A 20,281-nucleotide genomic window follows, 5' to 3' on the forward strand; every position below is an offset into this window, starting at 1 on the left:
TTAATTATCTTTTACCCAATATGGATGCTACTTTGAGTCTTTTGCAATTTTGTTTATTTTAGGTAACATTTGGCTGGATTTGATGGAGTTTCTGCAGCACAAGAACAAAAGGAGATGGCAGCGATAAGCTACGCGTACGCGTGATTTGGAGCTTTCCATGGCGACGCGTGCGCGTGACTGATGCGTACATGTGATTTGAAGAATTACACAGCGATGCGTGCGCATGACCGACGTGTGCGCGTGACCGACGCGTCCGTGTGACTTGCGAAAAAGACCATCGATGCGTACGTGTGACTGACACGTACGCGTGACATGCGCCACGTGCAGAAAATGTAAAAAACGCTGGGGGGTGATTTCTAGGCCCCATTTTAGCACCCACGTTAGGCGCAGATCCAGTGAAGCCAAGTGGTCCCCACGTTAAAAGACGCAGAGTAGTTATTTAATTCTGATTTTATTTCAAATTTGAATTTGAAAATAGGAAAAGATATTATCTTAATTTTGGATATTAGATTTTAAATTAATTAGGATTAGTTATAAAAAAGAGAGACTTCTCTTCTATGTACATTCCATTAGGAGGGATTCCATTAGGAAATTTGACGTGGCAGAAATTGGCAGATTAAGAAATTAATATGAGTGATACGTTGCAAGTACAGTTCTTAACCCATAAAAATCCGCTTATCAATTTAGAAAGGGTGTCACAAAATCAGAATTAAAATACTGGGAGTATGAATCCTAAGTCGTCTCCCAACGAGTTGCAGGAAAATGTACTATGTTATTAATCGGAGGTTTTCAAAAATAGTTTTGAGTTGATAAACGGGAAATTAAATTAGAGAATTAATGTAATTTAAATAAAAATCTTGACTGGAGTGGATTAATTGGAAGTTCTATCCTTGTTGGAGTTTTCCCAAGATCAATTGATAATTGAAGGTTGTTCTATTTAGTTATCCTTTACTAGGTAAAGGGAAGTCAAATAAGTTGGAAGTCTACTTCTATTCACATGTTCTAATCCTCTCCCTTGGGAAGGATTAGTGTCAGTGACTAGAGAGCTATCCAACAATAAACCCAATTACAATTTTACTCTTGAGCTTTCCAACTCAAGGGTCTCCTTTTAATCAACCCCCAATCAAGTTAGGGAACTACTCACTCATAATGGATGTAAAATTCACAAAATAAGAATAAGGAATAAGGGAATACATGATAGACAATAATCCAAAAAAAAGATAATTAAAAATAAAAATGGTTCTTGTATTAATACTTTCTAAAAATAATCCAATTGTAACTCTGAATAAATTAAGGATATGAAAGAGTAAGCACCAAGTAAAAAGAACAAACTAGAGTGATGAAGTCTTGCGGAGGTAACAACTCTTCTCAATATCCCAAGCCAAAAAGCAATAAAAATCAAATCCTAAGAATTATGAATGTGTAGAGAGAAAAATCTAGAGGAGGAGTAGAATCAGATCTAAAAACTAAGAATTCTTTGGAATGAATGTTATCCCCTATCTCTGCATGTTCCCTGGCTCTAATCTGCATTTTTGGGCCAAAAACTGGGCTAAAATGCGGTCCAGAATCTATGCCAGCAACTTCTATAATTCTGCAGATCGCGCACATCACGCGACCGCGTCATCTACGCGTTCGCATCACTCAGCATTTTCCGTGCCATGCGTGCGCGTTGTCAACGCATTCACGTCACTCGTGTAGCTTTCAATCCACGTGTTCACGTCAGGTGTGTGTTCGCGTCGCTGTGAATTTCTCCATTTTGCGCGGTCGCGTGAGCCATGCGCCCGCGTCACTTTTCGCTGGTTATCTCCTTAATTTTTTGTGTTCCTTCCATTTTTGCACGCTTCCTCTCCATTCTCTAGCCCTATGAAGCCTGAAACACTTAACACACAGATCACGACATCGAATGGTATAAAGGAGGACAAAAACATACAATCAAAAGATCTTTGGGAAGCAAGTTTTCAATCATAGAATATTTTTAGGAAGGAATTGTAAATACATGCAAATCATATGAATAAGCGGGTGAAGACTTGATAAAACCACACAATTAAACACAATATAAATCATAAAATAATGGTTTATCAAGCTCCCCACACTTAAGCATTAGCATGTCCTCATGCTTAGTTGAAGGAGATAAATATGAATGAATAGGGACATCTAAGACTAATGCAATGCAATGCAACCTACATACATGAATGCAACTATATGATCTTGTCTATATGATTAAAAACGAATAAGTTCTCTAAGACAAAACATGGGGCAGATTCCACTAATTCAAATCATACAGTAAAAGCAAGTAAATTTGTAAGAAGATAGCTTGTGAAAGCAGTGAACACAGGATCGAGCATTTTACCTTTACTGTTGGTGCGTGTGCACTCTAATCTTCTCTAGTATATGATTTTGTCCCCTTATTCACTAAAATAAAGATTTTTTTTAACATTGCTTATCAATGCACATAGATTGTAATCTTTCTTTTATGGTTTCACATGAATAGGTACCCAAATTCCCCTTATTTTATCATGACATATTTCCCTATTACCTTTTATTCCCACAATTTTCCCATACTCAGTTAACACATAAATTCTATCTTAAGCTAGCCAAAGATTCAATTGGGATTTTGAATTATTTTTCTGCTTAAGGCTAGTAATGTGGTAAAATGTAGAACAAATAGGGTTAAAAACAGCTCAAAGTGGTTAACAAAGGTAATTAAAAGGGTAGGCTTATTTGGGGTAAGTGAGCTAAACAAGCAATGGCCTCAATCATATGCATGTACATAACACATTAACATTGGACATATAGGATAAAACAAAATTCAGATTACAATCATAGAGAGGTAAACACACAAGAAAAAAATGTTTATGGTTAAATAGTGTAACCATGTATTAAAGCTCAAAGTTTCACGGGTTGTGTGTTCTTTAGCTCAAAAATCCTGTTCCAATTTCAACTTCAAACAAATTTAACATAATTGTTTTGATTTAAATTAGTAAAATTTTCAAAAAATATGGTCTTAAAAGAAACTTATTAACTTTTTAATAAGGTAAAACATGCATGCAATTAACCTACTACTATGCAATCTATCATATTCTAAAGAAAAAGAAATTGGTGTTAGGGGAAAGAATTACCTCCGAAAGTCAGGTACTGACCGACCTTCCCACACTTAAGGCTTTGCACCGTCCTCGGTGCCATCTGTCAGGAACAAGTGTAGGCTGGTGGCAGTATCTCCATAGTCGGGACCGTCATGGCTCCCTATGCTGGTAAAGGAAGTGGAGTCCGGAGTGGCTGGGTCCTCGTCAGGTCTGTGGTTGCCTGTGAGTAGCTCCTTGAGGTATTTGAATCGGCGCTGGTTGCGGCGCTCTCGTAGCTCTGCCTTCTGTTATAGCCGGTCCAACCTCTCCAGTATTTGATGGAGCAACTGATTTGGTGTGGAAGGGGGAACGTCTGTAGCTTGGTCTGCAGACTGGCTGGTAGTGGCTGGTGGTGGCCTGAGATATCTCTCGTTAGGGACGTATTGATCATCCCGTGAAAGGTAGGTTGCCTGCTGAGACAAGATTTGAGACCAAGACGGGGAAAAGTAGGTTGCCCACAATTTGCACGTATCCCATGGCATTCCGGATGTGTCTTGGTAGATTTGGAGGCTGGTCTATGAGGATGCACCATCGTTGAACGGCCACGTCTGCAGTGAAGGAGGACTCATGAGTGCTCGGAAAGACGTAATGGGACATAATATGTGCCCATACGTGAGCCTCCAAGGTGAGTGCGGAAGTCGATATTCCCTTAGGACGGGAACAATGGTATCCAAAAATCCATCTACTTCCAGGTTGTGCGATAACTCTGAGAACAGCGTCCCAGTCAAATTTGTACGTTTGGCGCTTAAGTGCGGCTTCTTGAAATGTGTCCAGTCCTTCTAGAGCAGGGGGAAGATCGAAGGCTCGTTGAATGGCCTCTTCTATAATGGGGACTTGCTTCTGACGGACATAAATAGACTACAGGGTCGGCAGGTGGAAATTGGAGTAGAACTCAACTACCCAAGAAAGATTAACCTGCCGTGGTTGTCTCTGTAGGAATCCCCAGTGTCTTTGTGCAATTCGCGGCTCAACAAATTCGGCAATATGAGGCGGGAGGATAAGAAGTGTTCGTTGTTGTATTTCCTTGCTGCCAGGATTGGAAACATCTGCTCACAGTAGCGGTTGGGAAATCGCACAATGTCCTTTGCTGGGAAGGCTTTCTCATTTTTGTCGACCTTTATAATCCTCTTGATTCTTTTTGTTGAGGGCTTTACTGCAGTTGAAGATGGCTCTTCCACTAATTCTCTTTTTGTTCCTCTCCTTGCTGTGGATTTGGAAGTAGCTTTCTCCTTTCCTTTCTTGGTGGCCATCCTGAAAGGGAACGAGTAAAGACATGAACATTTCAAGGGTTATAGCAAGGAAAAGGGTGGGAAAGGTGGTAATCAATGCACAGTAAGGAATAATGAAGTTAACACGGTCATGACTACATGTGAAAAATCAACAACAGAAATATAGCAAGTGCATGTGATGACAGTTAAATGCAAGGTGTTTATTGGCATGCCGGCAAGGGCATGAGTAGCATAGATCAAGCATTCAATGTTCAAGTTAGATTACCAAATCTTCCAAACTAACAATATGCTTGTAATAAAAATTAATAAAATAGAAAAAAGGTTTTGTGAAAAGCAAGCATTTAGAGTAGTAGATTAAAAGAAATCTAAAAATAGTGCACAATGCCATATGGGCGTTTTTACAAACACATAACATGCATGTTGAATAAGGTATGGAAAATATTAAATTGAACATGCAAGTAACCCTATAAAAATAATATATAACTGCTAAACAAGTCCTAAACAATCCACAAGCAACATATAAAAATAATGACCCAAATAAATCTTCAATACCAATAGGAGGAAAAAGAGAGAAAAAGAAAACATGTATAGGGAAAGTAGAAGAGAAAGAAAAAGAAAACATGAAAATAAGAAGAAGAATGAAGAAGTAGGAATGGAAGAAGAGAAGAAAAACCTTGATAATGGTGGTGAGAAACAGGGAGTAGAAGGGAGGAAGAAGGGAGAAGGAAGAAGGGGGAAAATATAGGATTGGGGTAAGGAAAGATAAGATAATCTGGCAGATTTGAAAGAGTTGGGCGGCGCAAGCGACACGGACGCATGGGTCACGCGGTCGCGCGGACAGCCCTTGAATGAGGTGACGCGGACGCATCGGTCACGCGGACGTGTGACATGATTTACGCTAGTGGCGCGAGGGCAGCTTCGCGCTTGCACAACTCTCTGTGTGAAACATGTTTTGCCAAATTTCAGGGTGACGCGGTCGCGTGGTTGACGCGATCGCGTGGATGGCCAAAGCATGAAAATGGCGCGGACGCGTGGGGCACGCGTTCGCGTGGCAGGGCTTGTGCGGCTAGCACAGGTTCAGCCCAGCTCCAACATAACTCACTGCCATACACCCTTTTACGTCGAATTGCAGAGCCACGCGTTCGCGTGGTTGACGCGGACGCGTGGGGAGGCCATTTTACGAGTGACGCGAATGCGTCATCCACGCGGATGCGTGGGTCAAATGGCGCCAGGGGCACGCCTCCAGCCACACTCATGCGCAACTCTCTGTTTCTTTTCTTCAATACTGCGAAGGCACTATGACGCGAGCGCATCAAAGACGCTGGCGCATCGCATGCCTTAATCCCTTTTTTTATGCAATATGAAAATGAGATGCAAAATACAGGCAGTAGTACTGAGAAGAGTAATTGAAGAAGGAAATTAAGAAGAGAGAAAGGAACGATCATACCATGGTGGGTTGTCTCCCACCCAGCACTTTGCTTTAATGTCCTTAAGTTGGACGCTCCACGAGCTCAGTCTTCTGCTATGGGAGGATCTTCTAAGAGGAAGATCTCTAACTCCTTCTTTTTCTTCATCTGCTCACCAAAATATAGCTTCAAACGATGTCCATTGACTTTGATGAATTCAGAGCTTGAAGGATGACTCAGGTGGAAAACTCTGTATGGCTCAACCTTCTCTACTCTATATGGGCCGTCCCATCTGGATCTCAACTTGCCTGGCATGAGCCGCAATCTGGAGTTGTAAAGGAGGACTAAGTCCCCAGGTTGGAACTCTCTCCTCTTGATGTGCTTATCATGCACAGCCTTCATCTTTTCCTTGTAAAGCCTGGAGTTCTCATAAGCTTCTAGGTGAAGGCTTTCCAATTCCTGCAGTTGCAACTTCCTTTCAGTTCCCGCCTTCTCAAATCCCATGTTGCACTCTTTCACTGCCCAAAAGGCCTTGTGCTCTATCTCAACTGGGAGGTGACAGCCTTTTCCATAGACTAAGCGGAAAGAACTCATCCCAATGGGTGTCGTATATGCCGTTCTGTATGCCCAGAGTGCATCTTGTAGTCTGGTGCTCCAGTCTCTTCTATGAGGTTTGACTATCTTCTGCAATATACGCTTTACCTCTCGGTTAGACACCTCAGCTTGCCCATTAGCTTGGGGATGATAGGCTATTGCCACTTTATGAATTATCCCATGCCGTTTCAGTAATCCTGTTAGTCTCCTGTCACAAAAATGGGTGCCCTGATCGCTCACGATTGCTCATGGGGATCCAAAGTGACAAATAATATGGTTTCTAACAAAGGAAACAACAGTGTTAGCATCATCAGTGTGGGTAGGAATTGCTTCCACCCATTTAGAAACGTAATCTACAGCTAACAATATATAAAAGTAACCATTAGAATTTGGAAATGGACCCATGAAGTCGATGCCCCAAACCTAAAAAATTTCACAGAAAAGCATAATCTGTTGAGGCATCTCATCCCTCTTTGATATATTACCAAACCTTTGGCATGGGGAACAAGATTTAAAAAATTCAGCAGCGTCCTTAAAAAGAGTAGGCCACCAGAATCCGCAGTCTAAAATTTTTCTAGCTGTTTAGATGAGTGGCATGCCTCCAAAATGGACTGGAATTCCGATTGAGGCACACATCGCCTAATTACCTGGTCAGCACCACAGCTCCATAAATATGGATAATCCCATATATAATATTTGGACTCGCTTTTCAGCTTGTCTCTTTGATGCTTAGTAAAGTTTGGGGGAAAAGTGTGGCTGGCTAGATAATTAGCTACAGGCGCATACCAAGGGACTACTTCAGATACTGCTTGTAAGTTGTCAAATGGGAAATCATCGTTTATAGGGGTGGAGGCATCCTTAATGTGCTCAAGGCGACTCAAGTCATCTGCCACTAGATTCTGGTTACCACTCCTATCCTTAATTTCCAAATCAAATTCTTGTAGAAGCAGTATCCAACGTATAAGTCTTGGTTTGGACTCCTTTTTAGCTAATAAATACTTTAGAGCTGCGTGGTCTGAATACACTACTACTTTAGTACCAAGTAAATAGGCTCAGAATTTGTCCAAAGTGATCACAATAGCTAAGAGCTCTTTTTCAGTAGTAGTGTAATTAGACTGAGCAGCGTCTAAAGTCTTAGATGCGTAAGCAATTACGAAAGGATCATTACCTTCACGCTGAACCAGCGCTGCTCCTACTGCATGATTGGAAGCATCGCACATGATTTCAAATGGCTGGCTCCAGTCTGGGCCTCTCACAATTGGAGCTTGAGTCAGGGCGATCTTCAGCTTATCAAATGCTTGTTTGCAATCCTCACTGAACTCGAACTCGATGTCTTTCTGCAGTAATCTGGATAAGGGTAATGCTACCTTACTGAAGTCCTTAATGAATCTCCTGTAAAAACCTGTGTGGCCAAGGAACGAACAGACTTCCCTTACGGAGGAGGGGTAAGGTAAACTAGAAATAACATCCACCTTTGCTGGGTCTATAGAGATACCAGTATTAGAAACAACATGTCCTAGAACAATTCCTTGTTTCACCATAAAATGACACTTTTCAAAATTTAAAACAAGGTTTGAACTAACACACCTGTCCAATACTCTAGATAAACTATCCAAGCAAAGGCTAAATGAATCACCATATAGGCTAAAGTCATCCATAAAAACTTCCATACAAGTCTCAATGAGATCAGAGAAAAGACTCATCATACACCTTTGGAAAGTAGCTGGTGCATTGCATAAGCCAAAGGGCATTCTTTTATAAGCATAAGTCCCAAAAGGACATGTAAAAGTGATGAGCGGATAATTTATACGCTTTTTGGCATTATTTTTAGTATGTTTTAGTATGTTTTAGTTAGTTTTTATTATATTTTTATTAGTTTTTAGTTAAAATTCACTTTTCTAGACTTTACTATGAGTTTGTGTGTTTTTCTATGATTTCAGGTATTTTCTTGCTGAAATTGAGGGACCGGAGCAAAAATCTAACTCAGAGGCTGAAAAGGACTGCAGATGCTGTTGGATTCTGACCTCCCTGCACTCGAAGTAGATTTTCTGGAGCTACAGAAGCCCACTTAGCGCGCTCTCAATTGCGTTGGAAAGTAGACATCCTGGGCTTTCCAACAATATATAATAGTCTATACTTTTCCTGAGATTTGATGGCCCAAACAGGCATTCCAAGTCAGCTCAAGAATTCTGGCGTAAAACGCCGGAACTGGCACAAGAATGGGAGTTAAACGCCCAAACTGGCAGAAAAGCTGGCGTTTAACTCCAAGAAAAGTCTCTACATATGAAAGCTTCAATGCTCAGCCCAAGCACACACCAATTGGGCCCGGAAGTGGATTTTTATGTCATTTACTCATCTTTGTAAACCCTAAGCTACTAGTTATCTACAAATAGGACCTTTTGCTATTGTATTATCATCTTGGTTCTTCTGGTTCCCTCTCTTGGGCCGAAGCGAATGATCACCATTATCACTTATGTATTTTCAACAGTGGAGTTTCTACACACCATAGATTAAGGTGTGGAGCTCTGCTATACCTCGAGTATTAATGCAATTACTATTGTTCTTTTATTCAATTCAGCTTATTCTTGTTCTAAGATATCACTTGTTCCTCAACTTGATGAATGTGATGATCCGTGACACTCATCATCATTCTCACCTATGAACGTGTGCCTGACAACCACCTCCGTTCTACCTTAGATTGAGTGGATATCTCTTGGATCCATTAATCGGAATCTTCGTGGTATAAGCTAGAATTGATGGCGGCATTCAAGAGAATCCGGAAGGTATAAACCTTGTCTGTGGTATTCTGAGTAGGATTTGAGGATTGAATGACTGTGACAAGCTTCAAACTCCTGAAGGTTGTGCGTTAGTGACAGACGAAAAAGAATCACTGGATTCTATTCCAACCTGATTGAGAACCGACAGATGATTAGCCGTGCTGTGACAGAGCGCGTTGAACATTTTCACTGAGAGGATGGGACTGTAGCCATTGACAACGATGATGCCCAACATACAGCTTGCCATGGAAAGGAGTAAGAAGGATTGGATGAAGACAGTAGGAAAGCAAAGAGACGGAAGGGACAAAGCATCTCCATACGCTTATCTGAAATTCTCACCAATTAATTACATAAGTATCTCTATGCTTATTTTATGTTTTATGTTATCCTCCATAACCATTTGAGTTCGCCTGAGTGAGATTTACAAGATGACCATAGCTTGCTTCATACCAACAATCTCCGTGGGATCGACCCTTACTCGCGTAAGGTTTATTACTTGGACGACCCAGTGCACTTGCTGGTTAGTTGTGCTTAGTTGTGATAAAGAGTTGAGATTGCAATTGACCGTACCATGTTGATGGCACCATTGATGATCACAATTTTGTGCACCAAGTTTTTGGTGCCGTTGCCGGGGATTGTTTGAGTTTGGACAACTGACGGTTCATCTTGTTGCTTAGATTAGGTATTTTTCTTCAGAATTTTTAAGAATGAATTCTAGAGTTTCAAGGTGATGTTTTTGTCATCACCAAAGCTGATTGATTTTCATCAATTTAGCTCTTGAATGTAATGTCCTGCTGAAGCTTGGCTAGCCATGTCTAATTCCTTTAGACTAAAGATTTAGACTAACATTGCATGATTCCTAGAATTCTTATTAAAAATTTTGAATCTCTTTATTTTTTTTCCATGTAATTTTCGAAAAAAAACCAAAAAAATTACAAAATCATAAAAACCAAAAATATTTCTTGTTTGAGTCTAGTGTCTCATTTTAAGTTTGGTGTCAATTGCATGTTTCTGTTCTTCTTGCATTTTTCATGTGTCTTCATTGATCTTCAAGTTGTTCTTGATGATTTACTTGCTCTGATCTTTAAATTCTCTTGTCTTGTGTGTTTTGTTGTTTTTAATATGCATTCTAAATTTGTTAGTGTCGGTAGTATACAAACGTCTAAGTTTGGTGTCTTGCATGCATTGTTTATTTGATTTTAGTTGCATTTTGACCATTAAAAATTCAAAAAAATATTTTAAGTTGTGTCTTTTCATGTCAATAATACAGAGAATTGAAGATTCAGAACATACAGCAGAGGAATTACACAGAAAAAGCTGGGCGTTCAAAACGCCCAGTGAGGAAGGAAAACTAGCGTTTAAACGCCAGCCAAGGTACCTGGCTGGGCGTTTAACGCCCAAAAAGGTAGAGTTTTGGGCGTTAAACGCCAAAATGGATACCATTCTGGGCGTTTAATGCCAGGATGGCACAAGAGGGAAGATTTTGTTTTTAATTCAAATTTTTTTCAAGTTTCCATAATTTTTCAAAATAAAATCTTTTTCAAATCATATCTTTTCAATCATATATTTTCAAAATCAATTTCTTTCTATTTTCAAAAATACTTGCTAAACAATTAATGATTTGATTCAACATTTCAAGTATGTTTCCTTTTCTGTTGACAAAGGTTTAATGCTTGAATCATATCTTTTCTTGTTAGCCAAGTCATTGATTTTAAAAATCAAATCTTTTTAAATTGTTTTTCAATCATATCTTTTCAATCATATCTTTTTAAAACCATAACTTTTCAATCATATCTTTTTAATCACATCTTTTTCAAAATAGTTTTCAATCATATCTCTTTGATTTCCAATTTCAAAATCTTTTTGTAAATCACTTTATTTCTTTCTCAATCTTAGTTTTCGAAAATCAATTACAATTTTTTTCAAAATTTCTTTTAATTAATTCACTTTAATTTTCAAAAATTTCTTCCCCTCTTCTCACATCTTTCCATTTATGGACTAATACTCCTCCTCAATGCACAATTCGAACTCTATCTCTCTTGATAAGTTCGAATTCTTCTACCTCTTCCTTCTATTTTTCTTTTCCTCTGACATCTCAAGGAATCTCTATACTGTGACATAGAGGATTCCATATTTTCTTGTTCTCTTCTCTTTCATATGAGCAGGAGCAAAGACAAAGCCATTCTTGTTGAGGCTGACCTTGAACCTGAAAGGACCTTGAAGCAAAATCTAAGAGAAGCTAAAGCACAACTCTCTGTAGAGGACCTAACAGAAATCTTCAAAGAAGAAGACATGGCAGCCGAAAACAACAACAATGCAAACAATGCAAGGAAGGTGCTGGGTGACTTTACTGCACCTACTCCCGACTTCTACGGGAGAAGCATATCTATCCCTGCCATTGGAGCAAACAACTTTGAGCTTAAGCCTCAATTAGTTTCTCTAATGCAACAGAATTGCAAGTTCCATGGATTTCCATTGGAAGATCCTCATCAGTTTTTATCTGAGTTCTTGCAAATCTGTTACACGGTCAAGACTAATGGGGTTGACCCTGAGGTCTACAGACTTATGCTATTCCCTTTTGCTGTAAGAGACAGAGCTAGGATATGGTTGGACTCACAACCTAAAGAAAGCCTGAACTCTTGGGAAAAGTTAGTCAATGCCTTCTTGGCAAAGTTCTTTCCATCTCAAAAATTGAGTAAGCTTAGAGTGGAAGTCCAAACCTTCAGACAAAAGGAAGGTGAATCCCTCTATGAAGCTTGGGAAAGATACAAACAATTGATCAGAAAGTGTCCTTCTGACATACTTTCTGAGTGGAGCATCATAGGTATCTTCTATGATGGTCTGTCTGAACTGTCCAAGATGTCATTGGATAGCTCTGCTGGAGGATCTCTTCATCTGAAGAAGACGCCTGCAGAAGCTCAAGAACTCATTGAAATGGTTGCAAATAACCAATTCATGTACACTTCTGAAAGGAATCCTGTGAACAATGGGACGAATCAGAAGAAAGGAGTTCTTGAGATTGATACTCTGAATGCCATATTGGCTTAGAACAAAATATTGACTCAGCAAGTCAATATGATTTCTCAAAGTCTGTGTGGAATGCAAGCTGCACCAGGTAGTACTAAGGATGCTTCATCTGAAGAAAACGCTTATGATCCTGAGAACCCTTCAATGGAAGAGGTGAAGTACATGAGAGAACCCTATGGAAACACCTATAATCCTTCATGGAGAAATCATCCAAATCTCTCACGGAAGGATCAACAGAGACCTCAACAAGGTTTCAACAACAATAATGGTGGAAGAAACAAGTTAGCAATGGCAAGCCTTTTCCATCATCTTCTCAGCAACAGACAGAGAATTCTAAGCAGAGCCACTCTACCTTAGCAACCATGGTCTCTGATCTAATCAAAACCACTCAATGTTTCATGACTGAAACAAGGTCCTCCATTAGAAACTTGGAGGCACAAGTGGGCCAGCTGAGTAAGAAAGTTACTGAACTCCCTCCTAGCACTCTCCCAAGCAATACAGAAGTAAATCCAAAAGGAGAGTGTAAGGCCATCAACATGGCCGAATTTGGAGAGGAGGAAGAGGCAGTGATCGCCACTGAGGAAGACCTCAATGGACGTCCACTGGCCTCCAATGAGTTCCCCAATGAGGAATCATGGGAATATGAGGCTCACACTGAGACCATAGAGATTCCATTGGATTTACTTCTGCCATTCATGAGCTCTGATGAGTATTCTTCCTCTGAAGAGGACGAAGATGCCACTGAAGAGCAAGTTGCTAAGTACCTTGGAGCAATCATAAAGCTAAATGACAAGTTATTTGGTAATGAGACTTGGGAGGATGAACCCCCTTTGCTCACCAAAAAAACTGGATGACTTGACTAGGCAGAGATTACCTCAAAAGAGACAGGACCCTAGGAAGTTTTCAATACCTTGTACAGTAGGCACCATGACCTTCAAGAAGACTCTGTGTGACCTAGGGTCAAGCATAAACCTCATGCATCTCTCTGTAATGGAGAAGCTAGGGATCTTTGAGGTACAAGCTGCAAGAATCTCACTAGAGATGGCAGACAATTTAAGAAAACAAGCTTATGGACTAGTAGAGGATGTTCTGGTAAAGATTGAAGACCATTACATCCCTGCTGATTTCATAGTCCTAGAGACTGGAAAGTGCATGGATGAATCCATCATCCATGGCAGACCCTTCCTAGCCACAGCAAAGGCTGTGATTGATGTTGATAGAGGAGAATTGATCATTCAAGTGAATGAAGAATGCTTCGTGTTTAAGGCTCAAGGATATCCCCCTGTAACCATGGAGAGGAAGCATGAAGAGCTTCTCTCAAAACAGAGTCAAACAGAGCCCCCACAGTCAAACTCTAAGTTTGGTGTTGGGAGGCCACAACCAACTTCTATGTTTGGTGTTGAACCCCCACATTCAAACTCTAAGTTTTGTGTTGGGAGGTTCCAACATTGCTTTGAGTATCTGTGAGGCTCCATGAGAGCCCACTGTCAAGCTACTGACATTAAAGAAGCGCTTGTTGGAAGGCAACCCAATGTCATATTTACCTATTTTCCTTTGTTATTTTATGTTTTTTATAGGTTGATGATCATGGAAAGTCACAAAATCAATTGAAAAAGCAAAAACAGCATGGAAAATAGAAAGAAAAATAGCACACCCTGGAGGGAAACTTGCTGGCGTTTAAACGCCAGTAAGGGTAGCAAATGGGCGTTTAACGCCCAGTCTGGCACCATTCTGGGCGTTTAACGCCAGAAAGGGGCACCAAACTGGCGTTAAATGCCAGGAAGGGGCAAGAAGCTGGCGTTAAACGCCAGAAATGGGCACTAGCCTGGCGTTTAACGCCAGAATTGGTAGAAGGAGCATTTTTGCTCGCCACTTGGTGCAGGGATGAATTTTCCTTGACACCTCAGGATCTGTGGATCCCACAGGATCCCCACCTACCCCACCACTCTCTCTCTTCTTCACCCATTCACCAATCACCTCAATACCTCTTTCCCAAAAACCCCTCACCTATCAAATCCCACCATTCTCTTCACCACTCACATCCATCCTTCATAAAACCCCACCTACCTCACCATTCAAATTCAAACCACTTTCCTTCCTAAACCCACCCATACATGACCGAACCCTACCCCCCTCTCCACCCCTATATAAACCCATCTTCACTCCTTCATTTTCACACAACCTAAACACTACTTCTCCCCTTTGGCCAAACCACAAAGCCACCTACATCTCCTCTATTTCTTCTTCTTCTACTATCTTCTTCCTTCTTTTGCTCGAGGACGAGCAAACCTTCTAAGTTTGGTGTGGTAAAAGCGTTTCTTTTCATTTTTCCATAACCATTTATGGCATCTAAGGTCGGAGAAACCTCTAGAAAGAGGAAAGGGAAGGCAAAAGCTTCCACCTCCGAGTCATAGAAGATGGAGAGATTCATCTCAAGGGTGCATCAAGACCACTTCTATGAAGTTGTGGCCATGAAGAAGGTGATCCCCGAGGTCCCTTTCAAACTCAAAAAGAGTGAATATCCGGAGATCCGACATGAGATCTGAAAAAGAGGTTGGGAAGTTCTTATCAACCCCATTCAACAAGTCGGAATCTTAATGGTTCAAGAGTTCTATGCCAATGCATGGATCACCAAGAACCATGATTAAAGTGTGAACCCGAACCCAAAGAATTGGCTTACAATGGTTCAGGGGAAATGCTTAGATTTTAGTCTGGAAAATGTAAGGTTGGCATTCAACTTGCCCATGATGCAAGGAGATGAACACCCTTACACTAGAAGGGTCAACTTTGATCAAAGGTTAGACCAAGTCCTCATAGACATTTGTGAAGAGGGCGCCCAATGGAAGAGAGATTCAAGAGGGAAGCCGGTTCAACTGAGAAGGCATGACCTCAAGCCCGTGGCTAGGGGATGGTTGGAGTTTATCCAACGCTCAATCATTCCCACTAGCAACCGGTCCAAAGTCACTATAGACCGGGCTATCATGATTCATAGCATCATGAGTGGAGAGGAAGTAGAACTTCATGAGGTTATATCCCAAGAACTTTATAAGGTGGCGGACAAGTCCTCTACCTTAGCAAGGTTAGCCTTCCCTCATCTCATTTGTCACCTCTGTTATTCAGTCGGAATTGACATAGAGGGAGACATCCTCAGTGATGAAGACAAGCCCATCACTAAGAAGAGGATGGAGCAAACAAGAGATCCCACTCATGGACATGAGGAGATTCCTCATCAAGAAATCCCTGAGATGCCTCAAGCGATGCACTTTCCTCCACAAAACTATTGGGATCAAATCAACACCTCCCTAGGAGAATTGAGTTCCAACATGGGACAACTAAAGGTGGAGCACCAAGAACATTCCATTCTCCTCCATGAAATTAGAGAAGATCAAAGAATCATGAGAGAGGAGCAACAAAGGCAAGGAAGAGACATTGAGGAGCTCAAGCACTCCATAAGATCTTCAAGAGGAAGAACAAGCCCCCATCACTAAGGTGGACCCGTTCTTTAATCTCCTTGTCCTTTATTTCTCTGTTTTTCGAATTTTTATGCTTATGTCTATCTATGTTTGTGTCTTATGATCATTAGTGTCTTAGTGTCTATGCCTTAAAGTTATGAATGTCCTATGAATCCATCACCTTTCTTAAATGAAAAATGTTCTTAATTGAAAAAGAGAAGAATTGCATGAATTTTGAATTTTATAACAGATTAATTATTTTGATGTGGTGGCAATACTTTGACTTCTGAATGTATGATTGAACAGTGCATATGTCTTTTGAATTTGTTGTTCATGAATGTTGGCTCTTGAAAGAATGATGAAAAAGGAGACATGTTACTGAGGATCTGAAAAATCATAAAAATGATTCTTGAAGTAAGAAAAAGCAGTGAATACAAAAAAAAGAGAGATTATGTGCGAAAAAAATATAATAAAATCATGATCCAAGGCAAAAAGAGTGTGCTTAAGAACCCTGAACACCTCTAATTGGGGACTCTAGCAAAGCTGAGTCACAATCCGAAAAGGTTCACCCAGTTATGTGTCTGTGGCATGTATGTATCCGGTGGTAATATTGGAAGACAGAGTGCTTTGGGCCATGGCCAAGACTCATAAAGTAGCTGTGTTCAAGAATCATCATACTTAACTAGGAGAATCAATAACACTATCTGGATTCTGAGTTCCTATAGAAGCCAATCATTCTGAATTTCAAAGGACTGCAGATGCTATTGGATTCTGACCTCCCTGCGCTCGAAGTGGATTTTCTGGAGCTAAAAAAGCCCAATTGGCGCGCTCTTAATTGCGTTGGAAAGTAGACATTCTGGGCTTTCTAGCAATGTATAATAGTCCATACTTTGCCCGAGATTTGATGGCCCAAACCGGCGTTCCAAGTCAGCTCAAGAATTCTGGCGTAAAACGCCGGAACTGGCACAAGAATGGGAGTTAAACGCCCAAACTGGCACAAAAGCTGGTGTTTAACTCCAAGAAAAGTCTCTACACGTGAAAGCTTCAATGCTCAGCCCAAGCACACACCAAGTGGGCCCGGAAGTGGATTTTTATGTCATTTACTCATCTTTGTAAACCTTAAGCTACTAGTTATCTACAAATAGGACCTTTTGCTATTGTATTATCATCTTGGTTCTTCTGGTTCCCTCTCTGGGGCCGAAGCCAATGATCACCATTATCACTTATGTATTTTCAACGGTGGAGTTTCTACACACCATAGATTAAGGTGTGGAGCTCTGCTGTACCTCGAGTATTAATGCAATTACTATTGTTCTTCTATTCAATTCAGCTTATTCTTGTTCTAAGATATCACTTGTTCCTCAATTTGATGAATGTGATGATCCATGACACTCATCATCATTCTCACCTATGAACGTGTGCCTGATAACCACCTCCGTTCTACCTTAGATTGAGTGGATATCTCTTGGTTCCCTTAATCGGAATCTTCATGGTATAAGCTAGAATTGATGGCGGCATTCAAGAGAATTCGGAAGGTCTAAACCTTGTCTGTGGTATTCTGAGTAGGATTCGAGGATTGAATGACTGTGACGAGCTTCAAACTCCTGAAGGCTGGGCGTTAGTGACAGATGCAAAAGAATCACTGGATTCTATTCCAACCTGATTGAGAACCGACAGATGATTAGCCGTGCTGTGACAGAGAGTGTTGAACATTTTCACTGAGAGGACGGGACTGTAGCCATTGACAACGGTGATGCCCAACATACAGCTTGCCATGGAAAGGAGTAAGAAGGATTGGATGAAGACAGTAGGAAAGCAGAGAGACGGAAGGGACAAAGCATCTCCATACGCTTATCTGAAATTCTCACCAATGAATTACATAAGTATCTCTATCCTTATTTTATGTTTTATGTTATCCTCCATATCCATTTGAGTTCGCCTGACTAAGATTTACAAGATGACCATAGCTTGCTTCATACCAACAATCTCCGTGGGATCGACCCTTACTCGCGTAAGGTTTATTACTTGGACGACCCAGTGCACTTGCTGGTTAGTTGTGCGAAGTTGTGATAAAGAGTTGAGATTGCAATTGAGCGTACCATGTTGATGGCGTCATTGATGATCACAATTTCGTGCACCAACCTCCTTGATGCTAACCAATACATCTTCAGCAACTCCAATCACTGTAATAATCCTTTTATCTGCCAGCACAAAACGAGCTGCCGACCTTTTCAAGGGAGGGAGCCTTAAAGCATTAAATATAGATAAAGGCATCATACTAACACATGCTCCTAGATCACACATGTAGTCAGAAAATATCGCACCTCCAATAGTACAGTTGACCTTGCATGGACCTGGATCACTACATTTTTCAAGTATACTTCCCATTAAAATAGAAATAGAACTACCTAAAAGAATAGTTTTTAATTTATTAATTTTATCCTTTTGTATACATAAATCCTTTAGAAATTTCACATATTTAGGTACATGTTGAATGACATAAAAAAGGGCAATAGTTACCTCAACCTTTTTGAATATTTCTTCCATTTTGGGGTCAAGTTCCATCTGCTTCCTGGGCTTGTGAGTTGTGGAAAGGGAACAGGACGGGCGTTATCTGCAACTTCAACATCCTTTGGTGCTTCACCCTGTGGTTGAGTTTCCTCTTCTTCAACTATGTCATGTACGTCCTCTTCCTCTTCAGCATCTTCTACTTCTACTGCATCTTCAGCTGGGGTGTGTTCCAGTAGGCTTGGCTCCTCTTGGTGCCTTTCTTACAATATGGTTCCGGATCTCAGAGTGATGGCATTGATGCCACCCTTGGGATTAGGTAAGGCTTGAGAAGGTAGTCCATTGGAGCTCGAAGGTTGATTGGTGGAGTTATTTAGTTATCCAATCTGTAAGACAAGAGCTTGCAAGGTAGAGTTCAGACCATTTAGAGTAGAAGTAAGGTTGTTTTCCATGGCCTGCTATCTCCGATCAATAGAGTGTAATAACTCGTCATTAGAAGATGAAGAGGGGTAATTGAGCTGAGGGGTCTGCTGAGATGCTTGAGGCTGCCTTAGATGAGGTGCTCTGTAGGCTTGATTCGGATTCTGCTGTCTGGTGTTGTTACTGTTATTCCACTTCTGGTTTTCATTGTTATCTCTGCCTCCTCTGTTATGATTGTCCCTCCAACCCTGGTTAGAATTATCTCTCCAACCTTGGTTGGAATTATCCTGCCATCCATGATTGTAGCCGCTACCTTGATTGTACCCTTGATTGGGGCGGTCATAAAAGTTATGAGTGGCTGCCACAGTGTCTTCCTGTTGGAGTTACGGACATTCATCAGTATAGTGACTGTAATCGGCACAGATCCTACATACGTTTTATGGAACCAACTGTTGGCTTTGCTGTGGCGGAGAAGGTTGAGCTTGTTGTTGACTCAACTGCATCTGCTTCAGTAAGTTGGTCATTTCGCATATGCTCTGAGTTAGGACGGTAGTCTCTCTGTTAGAGGATACCTCTGCAACATCTCTTGACCAACTTTGTTTCCACCTGTGATTCCTAGTAGATTCAGCTAAGTCGCTGATCAATTGCCATGCCTCATCAGTAGTCTTGTACTTTTTCATAGACCCATTGCTAGCACCTTCCAATGTGGTATTATCTTGAGGCTTCATGCCTTGTGTAAAGTAGCCGAGCAACACTTTCTTATCAATCATATGGTGGGGACATGCTTCTAGAAGATTATTGAAGCGCTCCCAGTATTCATAGAGAGTCTCAGATTTATCCTGAACGATCATGGAAATATCTTTCCTCAGTTTATTGGTAACCTCAGCTGGAAAGAATTTCTCCAAAAATTCTCTTCTAAGCGTATCCCAGTTGGAAACAGTTGCTTCGGGTTGAGTGTAGTACCACTCTCTTGCCTTTCCCTCAAGAGAGAATGGGAAGGCTTTCAATAGAATAGAAGTTTCATCAGCACCATCATGCTTAACGGTAGAACAAGCTGTCTAGAAATCCCTAAGGTGCTTGATAGGCTCTTGAGCAGGTAAGCCATGAAACTTGGGCATCAAGTTGAGTAGTGCAGTCTTTATTTCAAAATCTACAACCACCGCTGGGTGATGCGCTTGATACGGCTGCAGTGTGAAATCTGGGACACCATCTTCCTGGATGGTAATTCTCCTAGGTGCTACCATGTTATCTGCATGTGAATCAACTGAATCAGTAGTAGAGAAGCTTGTTTCTTCCCCAAATGGCGGTACAGATTCACTCTCGGATGAGGCTGGTGAATTAACGTTAATCACTTCACCACCCTCAGAGGCTAGCAGACATCGAGCTCGCCTAATACATAAAATAGTTCTTTTAATTTCAGGATCAAAAGCGGCTAAGCTCGAATCAGGCAATGAACGAGTCATTCAGTGGAAGATACATATAGCTCATGATAACAAAAACAAGATAAAATGCAAATAAATAAATTTCAATCAATAAATTAGCACACTATTGCAACTCCCCGACAACGGCACGAAAAATTGACGTGGAGAAAATTGGCAGATTAAGAAATTAATATGAGTGATACGTTGCAAGTACAGTTCTTAAGCCACAAAAATCCGCTTATCAATTTAGAAAGGGTGTCACAAAATCAGAATTAAAATACTGGGAGTATGAATCCCAAGTCGTCTCCCAACGAGTTGTAGGAAA

The 20,281-nt window shown here is 40.8% G+C and overlaps 1 non-coding gene across 1 annotated transcript; it reads left to right on the forward strand.

The window, feature by feature from the left end:
• The first annotated feature begins 19,299 nt into the window (after positions 1-19,299).
• On the forward strand, positions 19,300-19,407 carry LOC112719367 (small nucleolar RNA R71). The gene has a single exon (XR_003161671.1). It is a non-coding gene; the product is annotated as a small nucleolar RNA R71 (small nucleolar RNA).
• The last annotated feature ends 874 nt before the right edge of the window (positions 19,408-20,281 follow it).

This window comes from Arachis hypogaea, chromosome 10 (genome assembly GCF_003086295.3).
Source record: "Arachis hypogaea cultivar Tifrunner chromosome 10, arahy.Tifrunner.gnm2.J5K5, whole genome shotgun sequence".
Classification (NCBI taxonomy): Eukaryota; Viridiplantae; Streptophyta; class Magnoliopsida; order Fabales; family Fabaceae; genus Arachis; species Arachis hypogaea.